Source organism: Octopus bimaculoides, chromosome 1, assembly GCF_001194135.2.
Source record: "Octopus bimaculoides isolate UCB-OBI-ISO-001 chromosome 1, ASM119413v2, whole genome shotgun sequence".
Taxonomy (NCBI): domain Eukaryota; kingdom Metazoa; phylum Mollusca; class Cephalopoda; order Octopoda; family Octopodidae; genus Octopus; species Octopus bimaculoides.
The window spans coordinates 114032388-114043121 of record NC_068981.1 but is presented as its reverse complement, the minus strand read 5'-3'; the positions used below and the strand labels follow the sequence as shown (position 1 = coordinate 114043121).

The 10734-nt window shown below is 35.4% G+C and overlaps 1 long non-coding RNA gene across 2 annotated transcripts in view; it reads left to right on the top strand.

The window, feature by feature from the left end:
* The window catches only part of LOC106867651 (uncharacterized), a 13302-nt gene extending 4424 nt beyond the window's left edge, over nucleotides 1–8878 (top strand). Inside the window, exons 1-3 of one of the 2 annotated variants that reach the window (XR_001409172.2) lie at nucleotides 3752–4003; nucleotides 6292–6382; nucleotides 8706–8878. This is a non-coding gene — a long non-coding RNA (uncharacterized LOC106867651). Of the gene's footprint in view, nucleotides 1–3751; nucleotides 4004–6291; nucleotides 6383–8705 lie in introns of those variants that run through there. The other variant, XR_001409171.2, reaches the window with a different exon arrangement.
* Nucleotides 8879–10734: the final 1856 nt, after the last annotated feature.

Below are 10734 nucleotides of genomic sequence, written 5' to 3'. Positions count from 1 at the left end.
CCAACGTACAGTTCTTCACAATTGGGGCATTTGATGCAGTAGATTAGATTTCTACTTTTGCAGTTCATGTTCGCATTGGTGAATATTTTCCCTGTTTTTGTGTTCATATATGGGCCGGTATGGATTGATCGGCATGTACTGCATCGGCTATCATTGCATTTGGATACAGTGAATGTTTGATTTTTGTTGCTGAGGTCAAACCTTGCCTTTGTTAATAGTTTTTTCAAGTTTTTAGGTTGTCTCTTACTGAGAGTTATATTTTGATCTGTAATGATATTTCTCAATTCCTTACTTTGTGCAAGGATCGGTAAGTTCGCTTTGGCGATATTAAAGATGTTCTGGTGGCATGGCTTTGATTGCATATCTACTCTCCACTGAATGGCATAGTTGTTGTCATAGACCCGAGTGGCCTATCTACGAAAACTTGACAAAACCATCTTATTTCACGGCCGAAACATTTTCATCTTTTCCGTCTGTTACCTCGCTAATAGAGCATGTCGTATAAAAAGCTGTTACAACGATGAATTTTTACACCGGTCTCAATCATATCTTTGGTCTGCGTGCATCATCTGCTTTGGGGTTCGACATTTTCAACACATAAGTTGCGATCGAGAAAGCAAAGAACTTCTACAACTAAGATTAGTTGATTGATATCTCGCCTATTTCAGATCATGATTCTCAAAGTTTCAAAAGCTGCAAATTAGTTCATTCATTTTACATCTGGTACGTTTGAAACTACACTCCCAAGAAACACAAGTACTGTAACATGATTTACTTTAGATCATCTGGTGTGTTCATTTTTTGATAGGCATCAGGATCTTACACATTGCACCATTTGTTTCTTGCTTCATTTCTTCTACAATTCTTTTATCTCTTTTGTAGGTATTTTCAGTTTCTCAGTTGGACATAGTGCTGTGTAGTCAGCGTATCTAATATCTATGGACGGGGTGTCTGAGAGTGCAAAATGTTCAATGCATATTCAATAAGATAACAAACTACTTTATTTCATACACATGCGCAGTTTAAACCGATCTGTCTGTGGACCATTGATGACCATGATACAGGCACAGTACGCACAGTATGGTAGTATAGCAATAATCATTGTGTCTACAACTATCACTGTCAACTTTCAGGAGCTTGTTGATCATATCGAAAGTCGTTTTAAAGCCATTAAAGCTGAAGAGCAAGGGCTTTTGGTGTTCCGCAAAGGGGATTATGCAGAAAACTCTTTACGGTATTGATAAAGGAAAATTCGCTCTATATTGGTGTTACCAGCAAATAGGTTCAGTCTTTTCGTACTTTTTTCCATACTATATTGAATATTAAGTGTCACCTTTTTACCATGAGTTCTTCTCTTAGTGTTAGTATTTCAGCACTGTTGACATTTATAATTGCAAGAGTACTATAGCGGTTATTAGTACAGGTTGAACCTCGCTAATCCGGCAAGCTTAGGATCGGAAAGACGCTGGAGTGAATGATTTTCCGAATGAGAGTAAAAATGGCAAAATAATGCATATTCTTTACTGAATATTAATTGAAAATTATTTACTTTTTAACTTTAATGTATTTTCCACCAACTTGCATATATCTGTGTTTCTTTATTCAAAATTAATTATTGCAAGAGATCTGTGTGGAACGGAAGTTGAACTTGAGTGTAATGATTTTATATCATTATATCATTTTATACAAATCAAGGTAATACAGCTCGCAAATAGTTTCACCGCATCATCCAATCTGTATAAAATATTATCTAATATTCCGATAAATTGGATACGTCCGGGAGTTTCTGTTACCATCATGCTGCAGTATTGGTTTATGTAAAAAATTTTGAATGTACAGGGCCTGTTGAACTCCTGTGGTATTGCACTGAACAACGCTAGCAGTTTATACATCACGTTCTGTGATGGTGTTAATAAGCTTAGATAAATCGGATTGAGTACACTTACAACTAAAAACATTCCAGCTACGACTATCCCGTCTTTTATTAAATTTTCCCATTCATTATCTCATGTGTCCTTCGTCTTTTAAGTGGGTAGGTTATGATTTGAGGGACATTTGGTTGTTTCATAGCAGTTAGGAAATTCCACTGACGATAGATTTACACGTTCTAAGCATCCGCGAAAAACGCAGTTTTTTACATCTACTTTCATGCAGGATATTTCATTCCTATGGAAAATACACAGTATTTTTCAGTACTAACTACTTCTCAGTATGAAGATGATACACCATCATGACCTTAGACCAGTGACTTAAACCACTAAAAGTAAAATAAAAGAACATCTTCAGTACACTTCTTTCCATTCAAATGAGTTAAAGAATGAATTAATGAAAGTAACTGATATCAGAGAGAATTTACTCTAAGCATTCGAATAAATAAATGATTCGCTACTTGACAAATCAAAACTGCTAGATGTTTACAACTTATATCCAGTCTCTTATAATACAAGAACATAAATTGCGATTCATTTACAATTCGATATTCTAACTCTAATACATGAAAATCTACATATTTATAGGAATGCATAAATTGATGAATCGAAATTTTGATTAACATTCAATCCGATTTTGTAACAATTCTCAGAAAATATTTTCATACAATTTCCGGATGCTTTTTAGCAGCAAATTTCAATTTCCTTTGAGATTTCTTATTATTTTCACAACTATTTGCAAGAATATTTTGATTTAGTTTACAAAAAAAAAATAATAATCTATACTCCGTCTACACGTTATTTGAAACTATATTTCAGTATCTGAATCAATTTATGCAACCATTATATCAATGAGAAATTTCCCATCTATTCCTTTCCTATTTGTAATCTTAAATTCATAAAACCAAAAAAAAAAAAAGGAAAGCGTCAAATAAATCAGTTGTGCAGTAATACATCGGAATAGTTGCAATACAAGAAAACTAGAATATATCAATAGAATATATTGTTACAAGTAACCAATTTTTCATTTTTAGGGTGAGTAATTCATATACGTTACACGTTCACACTTACCCAAGAGAAATATAATCTTTTGTGTAATAAAATGGATGCTGTGTAATCCCCCCGCAGAGAGCTTAATTCTGCAGCAATTGCTATACGGAAGAACTTTAATAACAATGTTTTACTGAAGATACAAAATAACAAATATGAGCGCATGTATGTTTCTAGGAATTGTTAAAACAATATTTTAAAAACCGATAATAGAAATTAACTGAATTCTAAAGGAAACACTTTGGTGGTGAAAGAATTTCAAAAGATACAGTACTAGGCAAAGTGAAAAACAAAAGAAGCAACGAAGTGACAGATTGGATTTGATCAAGAAAGTGTGTAGACATTGAACTTAAAGTGACATGTTCATTACTTTTACAGTCTAGGTTGTACAGAGAAAAAGTGATAGCCTGTCGGCGAGTGGGTTTTTGCTGACAGTCGAATAATCTTCCTTTCAATATGGTCAAGATAATAACAAGTATAGCAATAATATTGTCCGATACCTATATATGAGCAGGACATGAATATGGAGTCTATATAGAATCAATACTTGATTAGGACTGGGCAAATTTCTGGCGTTGAAGAGGAAGTATGTAGCAGGACCTGATTTTACCTAACCTCACATGTGATTAAGGACGGATCATTGTAAACTTTAAAATTTGTAACGAGTTTGAATTTTAGTTGTGTTGTCCAAAATTGTGTAAAAACAGTTTTTTTGAATATTCGTGTTACGGTTTATTTGGTGTTGTTCATACACATACAGCCTGTAGCGTCTATCTCACGCGTGGTGTGATACATGTTCTGAGAAGGTTAAGTAGGATTGAAATGTGGCATTATCAATACAGTTGAGATGCTGGCATTAAAAAAAACAAGGTTGGCATAAATAGCCATAAAATGGTGTACGGGAACCCATTCAAAGCTTGATGACCATCCAGTTTATTAGTAAGCATTATAACTAAAATGGGATAGTATTGCAAGATACTTCCGGTCCAGGTGATGTGAAGAAGATGGAACGCGTAATCGGACAAGTAAGATAGTATATTCTCATGTCTCACCACACTGTAACGAATAACTTATCAACGCAAAGGACAAAAACCTTCCTTTTACTAAGATCGTAGTCATTGAACCTTGTATCAACCACATTTGGGGTGTGGCTTGTAAAGGAAAATGGATCCGTAGTTGGTAGCATAAGGTTCTGAGATAAATTCCAACAGATAAAAAATATACTGAAAATTATTGGTTCATATATATAAAAAAAAAGAGTAATGGAAGAGAGTCAGGGCAGATTAAGCTGTTAAAATGTTGTAAACGGAGACGGCAAACGAGATTGAAAATATGGTTGCTTTATCTACACTATTAGTACAGAGACATTTACAGATGGAGAGTGGCGTATAGGAAGATGCTACCAAGTTCTTGAAGATCTGTGATTCATCTGCACTTTGGTGAGTGAGATTACATCTGTTCGATGTACGAAAGCATTCTTTCATTTCATGATTATTTTCGTGAAAATGATTCGTTTGAGGATACATTTTTGATAGCTCATGTATGACTTTCTTGAAGTTTGGTAGACCATATTCTTTATCTCTATTGCTACAACTAAGCTTAGAATGCATCTCTTCCAAGTCATGACTTCCGTTTGTGCGAAATACGTGGAAAAACCTGCTTACAACTGTAGTGTAGTCTTCGGTGAACAAATGCAACTCACAAATCAAATAATAGGTATCTTTTAATGACATTCAAGGAGGCGAATGATATCCACTTTAGTTCTTGAAAGTCAATTTGTTTCTTTGAAAAGAAACACTAAACTGACTTTCATGCAAACAAATAATCAATTGAAGTGTAATGATGTTAATTAAATATGACAGAATAATGAGCTGTTAAACAGAAGTTACAACTTCAAATACAGCAAGTGTTTAACTCACACATGTAGATATATTAAATTGAAGAAGTAATTCGGCAAAAATTATTACCGAAGATACAATTTATGTGATGTAATGATAGTTAGTAAACAGCTTCGAGCACTATCATAGTTCTTTAATTAATCTAGTACTTCTATTCGATAGTGAATATGATACCGGATGCTTATCACAATGAGTCATTTATGCTAAATGATGAAAGAAATATCTTACAAATTTCTTACATGCAGTGGTGTGTGTTTACATGTAACAAGTCTGTGAACATATTTTCTCGTGTATCTTTAGAATGTAAGGTACCAAGTATCTAGGGTGTCTTTACGAGCATTTAGATTTCGCAACTCGGTCAATTGTGATATTCAATTAGTCTAAAAATGATTAATATTGTTTTCTTTTATCATCTATGATAGCTTGAAAATCTATTGTTTCACTATGGAATTTGGCTGCCCTAAATGTGTAGCTTAGATGAGAAATTACTAAATGAATAAAGAATCTAATGACTCGAATATTATAAGTTCACATTCACTGAAGTTGTCGTTACAGTGTGTTTATGGATAATCGTTTAATTCATCAGCTTAAAGTTTCCCAACGTCTGTCAAATTACAAAAGAGGGTAAAATGGGTCTCCAAAGTCTAACTGGATAATGATACACTTACACTAAACCAGTAACGATACTACTACTACTACTACTACTTCTATTGTAAATGTTGCAGCTACTGATACTGCTACTGCTGCTGCTGCACTGCTATTACAGCATCTGCTGCTGCTGTAGTGCTGCTGCTGCTACTACTACTACTACTACTACTACTACTACACGTACTGCTAGAAAAGCAATAATTATCATGTTGAAAAAGCTACATATTTTTAAGTAAATCGACGTCATATCTTATTTTGTACCCTGACTCAAGAAGGCTGTGCTATTTAATCGAAAATGGAGATTATGGTCGGAATAATTTTTTTTATACTCCATAAACACCTCTAAAGCATTAGAAAATTTGGTCTCAAGTTTAAAAACCAGCTTGATTATGTATTTTATGATTTATTGAGTAACTTCATGTTAGCAAACTTAAACATATATGATATTAGTTTAGCTATATTAACAAAAGCATCAAATTAGTACACAATTAGTTCATTATTCCTTTTTAATAGGAAATCATAATTTTGATATTGTAATATAAGAAAGGAAAACGTCTACAACTGAAATAGATTATATTCATAGTATTAATTGTCCTCAACAAAAATATTGATATGGTTTAATATTTGAGAAATCTCAGAAAATTTTATACAACAATAATTAGTTTTGCTATTTTTATTCTCTGAATCAATCTCGATATTGTTGATATTTTCATTAAACACTTCATGTAATGAATATAAATGCTAATCAGTTTTCTATGAATAAAAAGATCATTGCAGGCGCAGGCGTGGCTGTGTGTTTAAGAAGTTCGGTTTGCTACCGAGTAGTGTCGGGTTCAGTACCACTATACGGCAGCTAGGGTAAGTATCTACTACTCTCTCCCCAAGGCTGACTTACGTCTTGTGAATGAATTGGTAGACGGAAAATGGGTGGAGACCCTTCATGTAAACGTAAGTGTGTGTGTGCGTGTGTACGTGCTTGTGTGTATTTGTGTTTGTCACGCTTCCTACCACTTTACTATAGCTGCTGTTTTGTGAATGTCCCCAACAACAAAGCCAATAGAATAGCTACCAGAATTTTAAAAAGAGAAATTAAGTACTTGGGCGATTTGTTTAACTGCACCATTCGAGACAGTACCCCAGCATGGCCGCAGTCGAATGAGTGAAACAAGAAAAAGATAAAAAATATATACTTATTATTATTCTTACGCTAGTGCATGCTAATTTAGTTTGCAGGTATTTTATCTTGAGGTTTGATGAATCATTCTTAGGAATCATGCAGGATATAGAATGGTGCTTTTCTTCATATCGACAATGCGAGTTTCAATTCCAATTACTTTGGAGTGTTGTGGGCCAGTTATTGCAGGAATAACTGCTTTGGTCTTCCATGGTCTCATAAGCTCTCTGACTAGGTACTGATATTTCTCATTTTTACCATTTCTTTGGTGTCGACTGCGCTATCATAGCGATTTGCAAAAGCTATGGTCTTGCAGTTTGTTTACTTCGTCTTCTACTTTGTCCATGTCTAGTTTTCTTGCCTCAGTAGTACGGTCAGTCTTTATGACGAAGTCCCACACGATCTTGTAATTCTCATTTTCTTATCAAAGTTTCTGGTTCATGTTCATACCAGTTTTCTATTGTTTTGAAGCCACACCCACAGCTAAAATCTCAATGCTTTTCTTACCTACACAGCCATATCTGCGCTTAAACTCCTTTTGTGCTAGTGTACTGGGCGCACTCAAAATGTGATTGGTACTCTCGTCTCCTTTCCTGCAGATTCTGCGTTTACTGTGAGTTTTGTCGATCTTTGTTTTTATCAGATAAGTTCTAAAGTCTTGCTTCTGAGCTGATATAATTAATGTTTCAAGTTCCTGTCCGTCAATCAAAGCCATAAACTACGTTGGGAATCTAACAGCCGAACTTGAATAGAATAGCCAGGAAGCTGCCCACAATGCACAACGCACTCCACCCTCACAATACTTAATACCGACCGACTTTATCTGACAAGGGAAGGTGGTAGAGGATTACTAAATGAAGAAGACACTGCTCGTACTGCGATACTGGATCTGAAAATTATGTTGTACAAAGTAAGGAAAGAATATTTTCAGCAGCCACAGATAGCCGAAAAGTGAGTAAAACAGTAGAAAATTCAAAAAGAAAAAGTAGAACAACTGAATGAACAAATGGGATAAATGGAACTGCATGGCTAATTCATGCAACAAACCGAGAATATTATCATTAGTATTTTTTCCATTTCACTTCTTTGATTTCACTTGCTCCGGCTAATTGTATGTAAGGTCCTTGACAACCTATTGTCAAGGATCCCGGAGTCTCGCAATACTTAACATCGAAGTACCAATCTCAAAATCCTCACTGTCCCCAATAAAGTTGTTTTCTGAGCATGTTCTATCCCGGTGATAATCCCAATTTCTTCAATAAATTTGTCAAATCTTGTTAACTCTCTCACTGCCCCAACAACTACTGGGATGATAGTTACTTTCTTCGTTGCCCACATTCGTGCAATCTCATCTTTTAGTGGCTGGTGCTTTTGAATCTTATTTAGTTCTTTTTCATCCACTCGTACATCGCCAGGTTTTCTTCATCATTTTGTCAGCTACAACAATGTCTTGTTTCCGATTTAATCACTGGATCACACTGGATTGTAAAACCTTACAAGTTCTTATACTTATTATCCTTGCTGACGCCATCTGGTTTATGCTCATACCATTTTAATGTTCATTCAAGACTTATTTCTTACGTAGTCTCCAATGTACACACCAGGCTACGTTATCATGCCTCCTTTTCTATTCTTTATGAGCCAATTTGCTACACTCACAAAATGTGAAACTGTTTCATCTTTGCTGCCACACAAACTACAAAGGAGCGATTCACTACTCTCTCTGGGACTTGGTGTAATTAGTTCTCAGAGCTAATTTCTGAACGTTTCATATCAATATCCAGATACTTATAACCATCCATCTCAACATTCTCAATTCTCTAACCGTCGGTAGTTCTACACCATCAGATGATACTACTTTGCCTCTTTTTTATGATAGGCATACCGCACTTTTTATCCCAAATCCCATTGTTGAAATCAGACCACTTATTTCACTTTCACACTTACCGAAGATCTTTTAGTCATCTATATATAACAGTTGATCTAAATTTTCCACATTTTTTCAAGGTGTACCCCGATGTCATTTTCCGTAATATCTGCGTGCGGAGGATAATACAAACCACAAACAGCAATGGCGACAGACTATATCCCAGAAATACGCTTCTCCTGATGTTAACCTTCACCCAAAAAATTCCACATGATGTTAACTCTATCGATCGCCTAACAAATTATTACTCTTATTGTTGTTGTTGTTGTTATTATTATTATTATTATTATTATTATTATTATTATTATTATTATTATTATTATTTTTATTATTATTATTATTATTAACGAGCTGGCGGAATCGTTAGCACGCCGGACTAAATGCATAGCGGCATCACGTCCATCTTTATGTTCTGAGTTCACAAGCCACCGAGATCGACTTTGGCTATCATTCTTCGAGGTCGATAAAATAAGTACTTGTTGAACAGCAGCCAACTTAACCCCTCATCCGAAATTGCTGGCCTTGAGTCAAAATTTGAAATCATTATTATTATTAGTTTGTTCGTCTATCAACACGTATTGTACATGACTGACGTAAGTTTGTTATTACACAAGGTTATATTTTGGACATTTATTGTCCTTTTATAGGTAAACTAACCAGGACCTTAGGGAGCTGGATTGAGTTCTCCATCTGTAGCCCTTAGGAGCTAAATTGGTGTTTGTTTAGTAAACACGCCCCTCAATTTTCTGTTTGAAAATGAAAGATGTCGGAAAAGAACAGTAATCTATCAGCAGTAGTAGTAGCAAAAGCAACACTAGCATCAGTAGCGACAATAACAACAATAGCAATAGCAACAACAACAACAGCAATAGTTGTTTCCAGAAGACGTCACAACCTTAAGTGCCACTGGGTTACTGGAAAGCCGTCTTGGACACACGTTTAGACACGTGTAGGACTTGTTGTTAGAAGGGTGGTTTGCAAAAGTTTCGCAAACTGGCTCAAACGTTTCCAGCTGAAAATTAGGTACTAATTGGATCTACCGAATGTGTCAGTGTAGACTTGCATCAGGTTATCTAAGTCGTGTCTAAATAGAGTAGTATGTAAGCCAGTAGATAAGGATAGCATAAGATGTACGCTTTCTTTTTTTAATTATCGGCTACACAGACCACAAGTTTGTGATCTGCATGATCGACCTAAATAGGCTTTTTAGGCAGGAACCCGTCTACTAGAACAGATTAACGAAATAGTTAAGCAGGCGTTGACGTGGTCAGTTGTCAAAAACATATGGTGGTTTACACTGAAATCAGCAATTAGAGTAGAATCTATTAAAGTTAGTATGACATTAGCGATAACGTGAAATAGAATAGAAGGAAACTGAGAACGGGTGCTTAGGAAACACATCTCAACCTACGTGCTCGTAGCGGGACTGATCCCGGACCAATTCTTCAACGCCAAAAAAACGAAGGAACGAAAGTCGCTCGAAAAAAGCAATAAAACCGTGATTCGGTGTTTTGTAGACCAAAATGGGTGTATCGTCCTCTAGCCCAAACAGGTGTGTGCGATATCTCAGTTAGTGAAGAGGTTGTCGCTTGTTGTCGAGAGACTGACTGGTGATACGCAATCCCAAACAGATATCATACGCAAGGTAGGTAAAGAAGTTGGCATGGGTTGGGCCCTCTTCATTTTGGATCAACTAAACGACTTCGATAGAGTCAACCACAAATCATGGCTGCAGGCTTAATCCTGTTTTCCGAGGCTGGATGTCCGCAATATAGAGCAACATTTGCTCGGTAGAGCAACAAAAACTGTTCCATACGCTCTCGTTCAACGCCCGTACATTGCTGACTCGTGGGTTTACTTCGAACACCTGCTGACACGTTCAGGACAGGTCCAGATACCGGTTGAATACATTGTGAAGAGCGTCTCGTACCATCCCCAATGCTCTTTGCGAACCCTTACTAAGGAATAAAGAAAGCATTATTGTTCATTGTTCATTTTACTCGCTAGAAATAATAATAATAATAATAATAATAATAATAATAATAATAATAATAATAATAATAATAATAATAATAATAATAATAATAATAATAATAATAATAATAATAA